Source organism: Mesocricetus auratus, unplaced genomic scaffold, assembly GCF_017639785.1.
Source record: "Mesocricetus auratus isolate SY011 unplaced genomic scaffold, BCM_Maur_2.0 Super-Scaffold_100013, whole genome shotgun sequence".
NCBI classification, from domain to species: domain Eukaryota; kingdom Metazoa; phylum Chordata; class Mammalia; order Rodentia; family Cricetidae; genus Mesocricetus; species Mesocricetus auratus.
In genome coordinates, this window is record NW_024429196.1 from 78,622,587 (window position 1) to 78,636,317 (window position 13,731).

At 45.6% G+C, this 13,731-nt stretch overlaps 1 long non-coding RNA gene across 3 annotated transcripts; it reads right to left on the minus strand.

Annotated features, from left to right (window-relative positions):
* Window positions 1-260: 260 nt before the first annotated feature.
* Window positions 261-2,724, minus strand: LOC121143786. Of its 3 annotated transcripts, none has more exons than XR_005881110.1 (3): window positions 2,644-2,724; window positions 694-890; window positions 261-502 (listed from the first exon to the last, which is right to left on the minus strand). It is a non-coding gene; the product is annotated as an uncharacterized LOC121143786 (long non-coding RNA). The 3 variants fall into 3 exon arrangements; XR_005881111.1 differs by having other exon boundaries at window positions 686-890; XR_005881112.1 differs by lacking the exon at window positions 2,644-2,724 and adding an exon at window positions 2,161-2,448 and having other exon boundaries at window positions 686-890.
* Window positions 2,725-13,731: the final 11,007 nt, after the last annotated feature.

Sequence of the window (13,731 nt, forward strand, 5' to 3'; positions counted from 1 at the left end):
AGCCCACATGTCCATACATTATTCATGCACATCATTCATTATATATAGTTAATGGCATGCATATGGCCTGGATTTTCTGGTTTGCTAACTATCCTGTCCCTATAAATAGACTCCTGATTGTCAAACCGCATGTCGATTTTTGTTTCAGAAGCTGTGAGCCCTATATAATGGAACGAACAAGCATCCATGAAAAATTGCTGGGTACCAGTTCAACTGAGGTAAACTAGAGTTCCCCCCTTTACATCAATCAGCCAATGGTATTAATTTATTGCAAACATGAAACGGGAATCAGCGTCATTTTTTTCTTAAGTCTAAGCCACAGAAAGAATGGGAGTTCATGCTTCCAAAAATATGGGTCATTTTTAGAGAAGATGTTCCTCGGTGAGGGTGAAGATCAGGCAAGGATGAAGTAAGTTGACAGCCCTAATGGAACTTCTGGCAGCACGTGTGGGGGCTGCCTTTGTTGAAGAAAAGCCTTCTTTCTCAGATGTACTTTGTTATCCTATTTTTTTTGAAAGAAAAAAAATATGTTGTCTCTTCACTCACAAGTAAGTCCTGCAGGACTAAAGGCCAAGCAAGGCATGGAAGAGCACACCTGGGCATGAGATTAGCTGTTTGCCAGAAGCCTTTGCTCACACACATGCCCGTTTCTGCTGCCCTGATACGTCAGCTACTATAATTTTACCTTTTTACCTGCTATTAGGCAGATGGTGGGTTTAGCGTGGCAGCTGGACGCAGGGGCTCTTCTGAGCCTTGGGGCTTGCTTACTGTCTGTGCTGTGTGGGTTCCTTGCAGTCATCTTAAGTCGAGAAGTGGTGTGACCTTAGGTAGCCTCGGTGTAATCCTCTCTAGGGTCAGTAAGGACTCTGAGCCACAGGGCACTGTGTTGGCTGCCAGCAAATGACAATTCTTGAGTCAGTCACTATTCTAAAAGCCCACTGTACACTGTATACCCATCCTTGGCAGCAAAGTACGCAAGGAGATTCCAATGCTTCCATGACCTTGGGTCCTGTATCTCCAGATCCAACAGAGACTCAAAACAAAACAAAACAAAACAACAACAACAAAAAAAACAAAAGCAAACAAATGAGAGCATCTGTACTGGCCACGTGAGCCTGACATAAACTTTCTTCCTTTTCATGATTCCTGGAAAAAAATGTAGTATAACTAGTCCCATAGTATGGACACTGTCTAAGCCATGCATTATAAGTGATCCAGAGATGATTTAAAGCTCATGGGAAGAGTGTGGTGGAGGCTGAGCTCAGCCTGCCCAGTGAGGACAGTGGACAAACCATGGGTACAGCCCAGAGGAGCTGCATGGGACCCTAGATCTGAGAGCCTCACCTCTACCACTGCTCGAATGAGCAAGGGACCAGGTCACAGGAGAAGTGTGGCAGAGGCTGGAAAGTAACTTGAGGCTAAGCTCACCCTGCCCAATGGGGAGAGTGGAGCGAACCATGGGCATGAGTTAGGAAAGGGGTGGGGGGAATCTGAAGCTGACCCCGCCCCCACCGCACTATCCGGTTAACCATACAAGGTGTAGGGGAACATGGGACTCATGCAAACAGTGTGACGAGCAACAAACAGACCCCGTGCAGCATGGGCCGCGGCCACACCAAAGAGGCAGAGACCGGCAGAGCGGTTTAGAGAGTAGACACGAAAGTTACTGGAGTGAGTGAGATGGTCAGTACCTTGGAGGGAAAAAAAAATGGAAGAACATGGAGGAAAAGCTCAGCCAAAAAAATAGAGGCACTGAAAAACAATTAAACATGAATTCTGGAAATGGAGAATCATTGATTCTACCAAGCAGCCAAGCTTTAAAAAACAAAAATCAAAACCAGAAATCATCACCAGCAGATGACAATAAGCACCCAGCAAAAGGACAGATTTCAGAAATGGAGGGCAAAGGGAGTAAGACAGCAGTACAAACAGAACCCAAAGGAAAATCAACGTCACCAAAACCGTTCAGGAAATCAAGTGCACCAAAGAGACCAAACCCAAGAGTTCAAGAGATGTGGAAGAGTCTGGAAAAGAAGACAGGAGCTCCCAGCCAACCGGAAAAGCTTCCGACAAAATAGCTAGCTGATAGCTAATCTCAACTGATAACTAATAACTAATTGATAACCTCTGAGTAGTAAACTTGAATGCAAAGGGACTTACCTCACAAACTCAAAGATGCAATAGTTGTTAGTTTCTGTCAACTTGCACAGGCCTAGCCATTCTGGGAATCTCAACTGAGAGATTGCCTCCATCAGATTGGCATGTCATCGTGTTTGGGGGACATTTTTCATGATTATTGACTGATGGAGGAGGGCCCAGACCATTGTGGGTGGTGCCACTCTTAGACAAGTGGGCTTGGCCTGTATAAGAAGGGCGGCTGAGCAAGCCATGAGGAACAAGCCAGTACACACAGAGCCTTCCTCTGTGGTCTCTTCTTCAGTTTCTGCCTTGGGCTCCTGTAAACGGAGTTCTTAATTGGTCTAAATAATAAAAACCCAGAGTCAGATATAGAGGAAAATGCTGAGAGATCAGAGAGAAGAAGGAGCAAGCCAAAGCCATCTTTACCTGATTATTTCCCACTGGGAAGGAGTCCTAGCTCCTGTTCCTTTCTGCTTAAATCCCCTCTCCACCCAGCCTTCTCACCTCTCGGCTCTGCCCAGTTCTTTTACTTCTTTCTGCCCAGCCATGCCACTTCCTGTCTCTGCCCAGCCATGCCACTTCCTGTCTCTGCCCAGCCATCTCACTTCCTGTCTCTGCCTAGCCATCTCACTTCCTGTCTCTGCCCAGCCATCCCACTTCCTGTCTCTGCCCAGCCATCTCACTTCCTGTCTCTGCCCAGCCATCTCACTTCCTGTCTCTGCCCAGCCATCTCACTTCCTGCCTGACTGCACAGACCTCCAGACCTCTATGCTTAGGTAGTGGTAAGCTCCGCCCTCTGATCTTCAGACAGGCTTCATTTGTACATGCAACACATCGCCACAGTTTCCTGCTTGGCTCCCCTGATGGCGGACTGTGAGCTGTTAGCCGAATCAACCCTGTTCTCTTCTAAACTGATTTTTGGTTAGTGTCTTATCACAGCAACAGACACTAAAGTAGGACAGATGCAGACAAACTGATTGAACTATGAAACAACATCCCATTGTCTCTAAGAAGTTCTCATAACTGGAAAAAAACCATCTCAAAACTGAGAGTCGAAAGTGGGAGATCAAGCTAGCATGCAAATGGGATTCATGAACGATCTGGCGTAGGGATTCTCATATCTGATAATGTACACTTCAAACTAGTCAGGAGTAATTCATCAACAAGATGTGAATACTGTAGATTCCTATGTACCAATTCTTGGGTATCTAATTTTATAAAACAAGTACTAAAAGGCATGAAAGGACACATGGGTCCTGATGATAATCAGGAGAGACTTCAGTACCTACTCTTATGTTTAGATTGGTCTTGTAAAATAAAACCAGGAAAGAGACTTCAGAGATAAATTAAAGCACAGATGAAATCACAGGATTTTACAGACAGAAAACAACAGATAGCAAACAAGCTCTTTCTAGCAGCGAATCTTAAATTTAGCATATTAAAGGCCACAAGGCATGGAGCACTGTAACAAACACAGAACGACATAAGGAGAATGGAACCGGAAACCACAGCAAGGACAACCTCAGGAAGTACACAAACATCCAGGGACTGAACCACACAAACACCCAGGGGCTGAACCACACAAACACCCAGAGACCGAACCACACACACTAACACCCAGAGACCGAACCACACACACTAACACCCAGGGACTGAACCACACAAACACTCAGGGACCGAACCACACACACTAACACCCAGGGACTGAACCACACAAACACCCAGAGACTGAACCACATACTTTTGAATGCACAGCAGTCATCAAAGAAATTAGGACAATGTAGAAAGTCATCCCGGAATCAAACAGAAATGTTTGTCCCTGCTCCCCAGTGCTAGAGACACAGGCACAGGTCATCAGGCCTGAGTGTTGGGTTCAAACTCAGATCCTGTTACTTACACAGCAAGCTCTCTACCTACCACCATGTCCTAGCCCCAGAAGTGCCTTTTATGTGTAAAATAACTCTCATAGATAGCACAACTGCTTTACTGTATTTCTTATTTACACTTATGTATGCTTTTTCTAACCACATAAATACTAGTTTTTCTCTTATATTTTGCATTAGATCTCAAGCTTAGAAAACTTTTTTTCATGCTGTGAATTTTTTACATTTTAATACATTACACACACCACACACACACACACACACACACTACTTTTATTGTGATTAGAGAGACCAACATGCCCTACATTTTAGGTGAGAGTGTACTTAGCTACCTCTCCTAGTATAGGTTGTGTTTAATATGCCATTTTCACAGTGAGAGTAAGGAAATCAGCCTTGTCACCAGCTGCAGCTATCTGTAAGATCTGGGAAAGTGTTCTTCCTTGACCAGGGTCTTGATGTTGTTAGTCCTGAGACGGTCATGCAATACAGCAACTATATTAAATCTTGTTGGCTCTAGTGAAGAAACAGAGAGAGAAAAGACCCTGCTTCTGAAACACAGAGAAGCAATCAGACAATCAGCTTGTACCCACCCCCAAAGTAGCCACCAAGGAGGGAGAGTGTGGTGAGGCTGCCTGTGCCGCATCACCTCTTACACCTCATTACCCATTGGGTTAGCAAGCTGGGCCGACGTCTTGGTGCAAAGACTCTCTCAAGCTCAAGATGTCTGGAATACCACATTTGGAGGGAATTCTCATGGACTTCTGCCTGGCGGAATGGCATGGCAACCGTTAGTATGAGTAGATTCCCTTTTGTAGCTAGGTGATTTGTGCTTTACCACAGTCTGCAGCATGGTCTCTGAAAGCAGGCCCTGCGGCCTGTTCTGTCTTTATCACAGGTGGTAGGATACAAGGCATTGCTTTCAAACCCCTTCCATGCAAGAGAGCTATATTTGGACAAAGTAGCATCTTGATTGAAACCTTTTATAGCAACGAATGTGGGGGACAAAACAGGACGTGGCATCATGTTTTCCATCAGCCAGGACAAAATCTTTTATTTCCGACTCAGAAGATAATTAAAAGCATTGAAGGGACTATATTTTTCCTGGCTTGTGTTTAAAGGAAAGCCTTGTTGGTTAATAAGAGCCTTTTCTGCATTCCATTTGCAAAACAACGTCCACTCACCTCTACTTGGTATTCAGTTATTGGTTCCAGGAATATTTGTAGAACACATGGTCTGTGGAAGGACAGATACTAGCGTTTGAGTTTCTCCTGAGCACCGTACATGTGCCTCTACAGTTGGCTTCCCTGTATGGTCTGCATGACACTTTTCTGATAGGGTGACATCCCATGACATGCTGTGGTTTGAGTGAGGGTGCCCCATGTAGGCTCATATGTTTAAATACTTCGTTTGCAGTTGGTGGAACTGCTTGGCGAGGATTAGGAGGTGTGGCTCGGTTGGGGGAGGTGTGTTACTGGGGGTGGGCTTTGGGGTTTCAGAGGAACAGTGTGCTCTTCTTGACATCTCTTGTTCTTAGGAGTAGATCAAGATGTGAGTTCTCAGCTGTTCTTTTGCTCCCCCACCGTGGACTCTTACCCTCTAATTTGTAAGCCAAATTAAACACTTTAGCTTATAAGTTGCCTTGGTCATGGTGTTTTTATCACAGCAATAGGATAACAAAGACAACATGTCAAGAGAACAAAATTCAGAGAGGTTAAGTGAATTGCCTAAGACTGCTCAGCAGACATGTCGGAGCTGGAATTTAAGAGCATATGTCTTGGGCATTCTGGGCAAGATATAGGTTAGCATCTGCCTCCAGGTGAGCCAGTGATGGAGAGACCTAGAAGAAGAAAAAATGGACTCTACTCCAAAGACAAAAAGAGAGGAAGAGCATTTATAATCAATGACGGTAGTTGGTTTGGGTTGAATAAGAATGACCTCCATAGGTTCATGTACTTGAGTGCTTAGTCACCAGGGAGTATAGCTGTTTGAAAATATCAAAAGGATTAGGAGGCGTGGGCAGAAGTGTGTCACTGGGGTGGGCTTTGAGGTTTCAGAAGCCCATGTAGATCCAGTCTTTCTCTCTCTCTCTCTCTCTCTCTCTCTCTCTCTCTGGATCAGGATGTAGCTCTCAACTACTGCTCCAACATCTGCCTGCATGCTGCCGTGCTTCCTGCCATGACGGTAATTAACTAAACCCCTGAAATGACAAGCCAGCCCCTGATTAAATGCCAAGATAGAAGTAAAATACAGAGATATCTGAAAAACACAGAAAGTAGATGGACGGCTTACCAACAGAACGCGTCTTAGTAACTGTTGTATTGCTCTGAAGAGACACCATGACCAAGACAACTTAGAGAAGAAAGCATTGAATTTAGGGCTCAAGGTTCCAGAAGGGGAGCATGTGGGCAGGCAGGCAGGGAGCAGGCAGGCAGTAGAGCAGGCACGGCGCTGAAGCAGTAGGTGAAACTCACATCTTGACCACAACCATGAGGCTGAGTGAGCAAACAGAATGACGAGAGTCTTTCTAAACCTCAAAGCTCACCCCCAGGGACACATCTCCCCCCAAAAGACCACACCTCCTAATCCTTCCCAAATAGTTCTACCCACTAAGGACCACGTGTTCAAACGTATGAGCCTGTTAGGGTCGTTGTCATTCAAACCACACACGAAGTCAACGGAGCACACCTTCAGCTGCACAGCTAGCTCTCTGCTGTGTGCGGGAGGAGGAGCTGCTGGAAAGGGGAGTTTAACCTTTCCCTGCTCAGTGATTCTGGGGATTAAGCCTTTGAGAGTAGGCGGCTCAACCAAACGACTCTCACATAAAACCAGGAGAAATGCAGAAGCCAATGGGTGCACAAATCACAATGCAGAAACACGAGACGCGAAACATCTAGACAGCACAACTTCTCCAGAAGATCACACTGCCTCAACTACAGAGCTCAAAGTCACTGGAACGGTTACAATGGCAGATGGATATTTCAAAAGTTTACTGCCGAAAATGAACAGTGGCCTGAAAAGGGATATGAAAACCAATGAAGTCAATGTATTACCTAAAAAGAAAGATCAACAGCAAAGAGGAAAAAAGTCAATGAAAGTACAAACAAAACCAGTGGCATAGAAGAAAGGTTCACAAGGAAATTGAGATTTTTTGAATAAAATTCAAGTACAAATATTATACGTGAAAAACTCAAAGAATCAGATGAAGAACATTGTGGAATGCATCACCAGTAGAGTTGACCAAGCAGAAGCAAGGATAAGGGTTGACAAAATCCAAACATCCATAACAGTAAATGAGCATGGCCACAGTGTCAAAAGTGCTGGGGTGTGGTCAAGACAAAAAAGCCCAAGTGTTTCTGGGATAGAAGGAGCTGAGATAAACACTAAAGGTATATCCAATAAAATTATAGCATAAAGTTTCTCCAAATCTGGTGAAAGAAATAGATGACAAAATACAAGACACATTTATGCCATTAAATAGACAGAAGTAAAGGATAAGTTCTCTCTTGACATTATTTTCAAAAATACAAAAGAAAGAAGCATATTAAAAGTTACAAGGGGTGCCAGGCATTGGTGGTGTACACCTTTAATCACAGCACTCGGGAGGCAGAGGCAGGCAGATCTCTGTGAGTTCAAGGCCAGCCTGGTCTACAGAGCAAGTTCCAGGACAGCCTCCAAAACAATACAGAGAAACCCTGTCTCGAAAAACGAAAAACCAAACCAAACCGTGGGAGCTTTATGAATCTATAAGGCATAAAAATATAAATTTAGAGTCAGTTTGATACCATTTCCAATCTCAGAATAGCGGTAGGTTTTCTCCTGGGTCATATGGGTTCTTGGGCCAGATTTACAGATATGCATTTCCTCTGAGTAGAGAGCAGCTGCAACTTCCATAACATCTGGGCTGCTGTTGCACTCATGAGCTCACAGGGTTCACAGTTGGGTGAATAATATCCTCTCCCAGAAGCCTACACAGCAACTTCCAGTACTATGAAAGCTAGCCATCAAAGAGGAGGATTCCCAACTAGTACCAACTTGATAGTTCTATGTCCTGTGACCAGAGTATGTCATGTCTGCAGCAAGAGGGTCTCACCATCAAGTTCTGGTGGGCAACCAAGAGCAACTGTAATAGCCTGTGTTGTTTGGACGGTACCAAGCAAACACATGGCCAGTGCCTCAAGAGGAAGAATCCCATACTTGGCACAGAACTTTTTATTTGCCAACCCACAGCCTCTAGAAGAAAATCAGTCTCTGGGTTGAGTAACAACAATTAAAGTTTCTATATGAGTATTTATCTTTGAGAAGCTTATAAACTAGTAGGTTTCCATATGGCTTTTTCAAATATCATTCGTGTTAGCTATCCCTTCTCTTCCTCTGCCCCTTGTAACATTTTTTGTTTTGGTTTGGTTTGCCTCCCGAGTGCTGGGATTAAAGGTGTGTACCACCAACACATAGTAGTTGAACACATTCCAGTGGGTATCCCCACACCCACAGGCGTATGAGTAACACACACACACACACACACACACACACACACACACACACACACATTTGTTTTGAGACAGTATTTCTCAGTCTTGGCTATCCTGGAACTCACTTTGTAGATCAGAATGGCCTCAAATTCAGAGAGATTGGCTTTCTGGGATTGAAGGCATGTGCTACCATACTCCATGAGCAGCATATATTTCACTCGGGGGTTATAAAAATTTTTGAAAAATAAGATATGAAGTTGGGAGAGAAGGGCATGGTTCTTAGAGGACTTGGAGAGCAAATACGATCAAAATACCTTGCAGGAAAGTATGAAATTATCAAAAAATTAAAAAGGTATTATATTTTAAAATGTCATAAGAAAAAACATCAACTTACCTACAAAGGCAAAAATGTCAGGATAACACCAGAGTTCACATTAACAATGCTAAAAGTCAAGAAAACACTGAGTGATGTATTACAAGCCCAGAAAGTGAATAAATGCCGGCCAAGACAGCTATGTACAATAAGGATCTCTTTTCAAAATGACAAATAGCCATGGATATTTCAAGACAAGCACAGACTAAGGCAGCTGATGTCCACTGACTCAGCACTGCAGGAGATAACTAAGGCTGTCTGGAGAGGCGGGGGTCTCAACAAGAGCAGAGGGAAGGATGAATTCATGAGAGAGACAGGAAAGCAAAGGAAGGATAAATTCATGAGAGAGACAGGAAAGCAAAGGAGTGGTAGAAAGGAACCTGTCACGTTTATCACAGTAAAACAAAACAAAAACCTCAGATGTCAATGGGGGGAAGGTAGAGAATAAACAGTGGTCCAACCAGTCTGGAAAAAACTCAAAGTGGTGGGAACTAGTACAGATTCCTCAATGATAATCTTAAATGTAAGTAGCCTCAATTCAGCAGTTAAGACCTGCAGACTAGATTTATAAAATAAAAATTTAATCCCCTGTTGTCACCAAAAAACATACCTCATTGGTAAAGCCACACCCATACTTCAAGTTAAAAGATAAAAGCCAGCTATCAAGTGTAGACTGCAGCCTTCCCTACCACCCTCCTGGGCCCTGCCACAGTTGCAGTCCCCAAATAACACATGGGGCACTATATTAATTATAAAGCTGTTGGCCGTTTGCTTGTTTCTTACTGGCTATCTCTGACTTAAGTATTTAACCCATAATTGTTAATCTAAGTATTTGTCTTACCGGAGAAAAGGGCCCAGACCTCTTACTCTGGCAGTCTACATGGTGTCTGACTCTGCTTCTCTTTCCCAGAATCCTCCTTGACCCCTATCCCACCTATCTTGCTTTCCTATTGGCCAAGAGTACTTTATTCAACAACCAATAAGAGAGACAGATTTACAGAATGACATCTCCCATCAATCAAGTGCATGGAAATTAAAACAAGCTGCTGTAGCTACCCTGACGTGTCTGATAAAACAGACTTCAAACCAAACTTAGAAGAGATTGAAGAAGGTCACTCACATTAACAGAGGGAATGATTCGACAAAAAGGTAAGTGTAAACACGTATGCCCCACATAGTTGGGCTCCCAGTTTTGTAAGGTAAACACTAACAGACACAAAAGGATTTCATTATGGCATCTCCACACCTGTGATCTCCCTTACCCTGGTCTGTTACCCTCTCCTGTCCTCCTTTCTTTTTTTTTCTCCATTCCCTTCTCTTCCCAGCTCCCCTCCCCTCCATTCAACTTTCAGCTCGATTTTTCTCCTGGTGACGTAGTGAGTTGGTTGCAGGAATATGAGTTTTCAGGAGCATGGCCCCTCACTCGATAGTGGCTTCCATGCAACTAAAAAGAGTTTCCCTCCCCCACCAGCCATTAAACACAGCACAGAAATTCTCACGGAGAGGTGGGCCGTGAGCTCTTCCCCTCTCTGTGATAGGGTGTCGGCAGGCCTAATTTTGTGTAGATCCTTGGCGGGTAATCGTGCGCTGCTGTGAATTAGTGTGACAGCCGCTCTGTGCCTGGGAATCAGCATCCCACACCACTGTCTCCCCTTCCTCGGGCTCTAACATTCTTCCTTTCCACTTCTGGGATGCTCCCCGAGCCTCAGAGGGGACGGTATAGGACTGAACGACGCACTTTTGCGTGGGCAGTTGCCTAATCTTGGTTGTCAACTTAACACACCTGGAAAGAGGGACTGACTCTCGGTTGAGGACCTGCCTCTACCAGATAGGTCTGAGGCGCATCCGTGGGGGCATTTCCGTCATTACTAACTGATACAGGAGGGCCCAGCACACTGTTTTCAATTCCGCCGCTAGGCAGGTGTGTTTGAGCCATTCAACGGAGGTAGCTGACCGTGAGCGTGCAAGCATGTCAGTAAGACCGGTTCCTTCATTCTTTTCTGCTTAAGCTTCTGCCTTGACTTCCTGCCCCGACTTCCCTTGATGATGGACTGTAACGTGGAACACAAAAATAAAACCTTCCCCCCTGCAAATTGAGTTTGGTAAATGTTTTATCACAGCAGCCAAAAGCAAACTCAGACAGACGGGCATTGGTGGCGCCTGTGTGCATTGCTGAGGTCACACTTCCCTTGGGCTGTTTCAGGTCCTTTGGGTTTGTTCCCGTTTCCTCTGGCCACGCCTTCCTTCTTACAGGCGGAGGAGACCTGCGCTCTGTATTCTGTTTTCTTCCTGGGCCGGCCAGAACATCACATTTCTCTTCCCTTAGCATTTAGTGCGCATGCATAACATGCAGGGTTCCAGTGGGTGACCGTCCTCCTGCAGTTCCATCCCCTTCCTAGAGGGGATGTGAGGCCCCGCAGGAGCTCATTGGCTGTCACCCTGTTCTGCTCTATGTAGTTTGGCCGGTACTGCTTATGCTGAGTCCCTCCCCTTGCTTCCTGTGTCTGTGGGTCTCCCTCGGCTGGTCTCTCACTCCCTTCTGCTTGCGCTTCTTGTTCATGCCTTTCCCGCCACACCCACGACGCGCATCGTTTGGATCCCTCCTCTGTCTCCGGCCTGGTGGTGTCTCCCTTGTGCTTTAGTCTGGCCTAAGTTTCAACAAAACAATCGCAACAAGCAAAATGGAAGCTGTCGTTGTTATTTGGAGCAGCAGAAGTGTGTCAAAGACTGCACTCACAGGGCCGTCCTGGATAGACTTCCTTAGAGCAGCGTTTGAAGCATCTTCAGCGGTTCCTATGGTCTTAGGAGAGGCCTCCTCTGCTACAGAGCGTAGAACCTTTGCTCTTCTCCGCCTTCTTGCACGGCCACGCGGTGCTGAGCAGGGAAGTTAAGCTTGGAGGACCGGGTCACTGGATCATGTTGTCACTGTGCAAACAGCAGGGTGCGCTTATGTAAGCTAAGATGGTGGCAGAGTCCCTGGAAGGACACTCCTATGCTCCTGCGACTGTGTCTCAATGGCTCCCAGTCCCACACTTCCTGTACTTTCGCGTGTGATCCAGAGCTCTTTCCCCGACTCTGTATCAGCACACATGCACTTTCGTGAAGTTTGGTGAGCCAGTGCTGTAGGTCGCAAGTGGAGGGCAGGCTCATTTTGGCCCCTGCGTGCCCCAGCTCCCCACTCTCCTGCAGATGCCACTGTGGGGCTCTTATCCTAGGTCCCCACATGCAGTGACTCCGCTTACTCATAACCTTACTAAGCAAGTAATTGTGGGTTACCATTGGGCATCTATAAACTACAATTAGTGTGTCATTAGAACTCACCAGCGGGACTCTTTAAGAGTTCCTGCCAGAAAAGCTAGTCGTTAAGCATCCTTGCAGCACCCCCTGTCTGTGTGCCCAGCAACAGCCGGATCTGCCTGTACATGGGCTGGGCTGGGCTGGGCTGGGGGTTACATACATCCTGTGCCTCTCTAGCAGGACTCTGGAGGAAGCCTCGCTCTTTTCACAACGTGAACCATGTGTGAACCATGCAGAAGCGTTGGCACAGCCCCGGTATTTAATGGAGTTAGGGGCTGCAATCGGGAGAACTGCAGAGCACTGGCCGTATGTATCTCTGGAGCTGTGCTGGTGAATGTCTTGAGCAACAGTTCCTGAAAGGCAAAACCTGCGTTTTAGTTCCCGCCAATTTCTGCAGTGTATATTTCCAGCACAACTGACTTAAGCTAGTTGCACATTGGGGTTATGGAGATTCAGGAAAGACACACAATTTCCATGATATGGGATGTCCTTCTGTATGCTGTGAATCTGCGTTGCTTTTATTGGCTGATGAACTGTTTTGACAAATGACCAGGCAAAACATAGTTAGGCAGGAAATCCACACAAAGATGCAGAGGGAAGGAAGGCTGAGTCGGGAGAAGACGTGTAGCTGCCAAAGGAGTAAGATGCCAGAGCATTGCCGGTAAGCCACAGCCTCGCGCTAATACCTAGATTAATAGAAATGGGTTAATTTATACGAGAGAGCTAGCCAGCAATAGGTCTGAGCCATTGGCCAAACAAATATACTTTAATATTAAGCCTTAGGGTGTTATTTCATGAGTAGCTGTGGGGACCCTGTGGGCTGGAGAGAAACTGGCTCGGTGGGACCAGGGGAGATGGAGGAAAACATTCAACTACATTTCCATGTTCTTGGATTACATTGTGAGTGTCATTTAAAATAAGATATAAATATTCCAACTAAGGGTGATAAGTTTGAAACTGGGATTTTCAAAGTTCAAATAATCGATCTATCAATCAAAAAAAAAATCTAACAAGTAGACATGGCCACAAACTTGTGTTCTTATGCTGGGGACCTGAAGAGCTCTCACACAACCTAAGTGCGGGAGGGTGCCGATCCAGGACAGGCGGAATGAGTGCTCTGCCCTTAACCTTCAGGGATAAACGGTCCTGCTCCAGGGACATTCTCTTGACGATGGTATCTAGTTTTACTTAGAAAGTTGTGAGTGTTTTTCCAAGGTGTTCCTGTGGATGTTCGCACGTTTCCCATCCCTCTAATGGGCACTGCTATGGTTTCTACCTCCAGCTATTCTCTGTTTGCCACAAAACGGCTGTGTTAACCGAGTGTCACAGTCTTCTTACACCCCAAGTCCTTGGCTTCACGGCCTGCCACCCTTGATGCACTGGGCATCACGGCGGAATCCTGTCATTCCCATGGTTGTGATAGGATGATAAAATGGGTAGCATTCTTTTCATTTGAGAAGGCTGCAGTGTTGTCTTAAACATCAAGCTGATGTGTGTACAGTGCTCTGTGTGGTAAGCCCAGTGACAGGTGGGTCAGGGCAATGACTCCACACACTTCTGTATTTCTGTT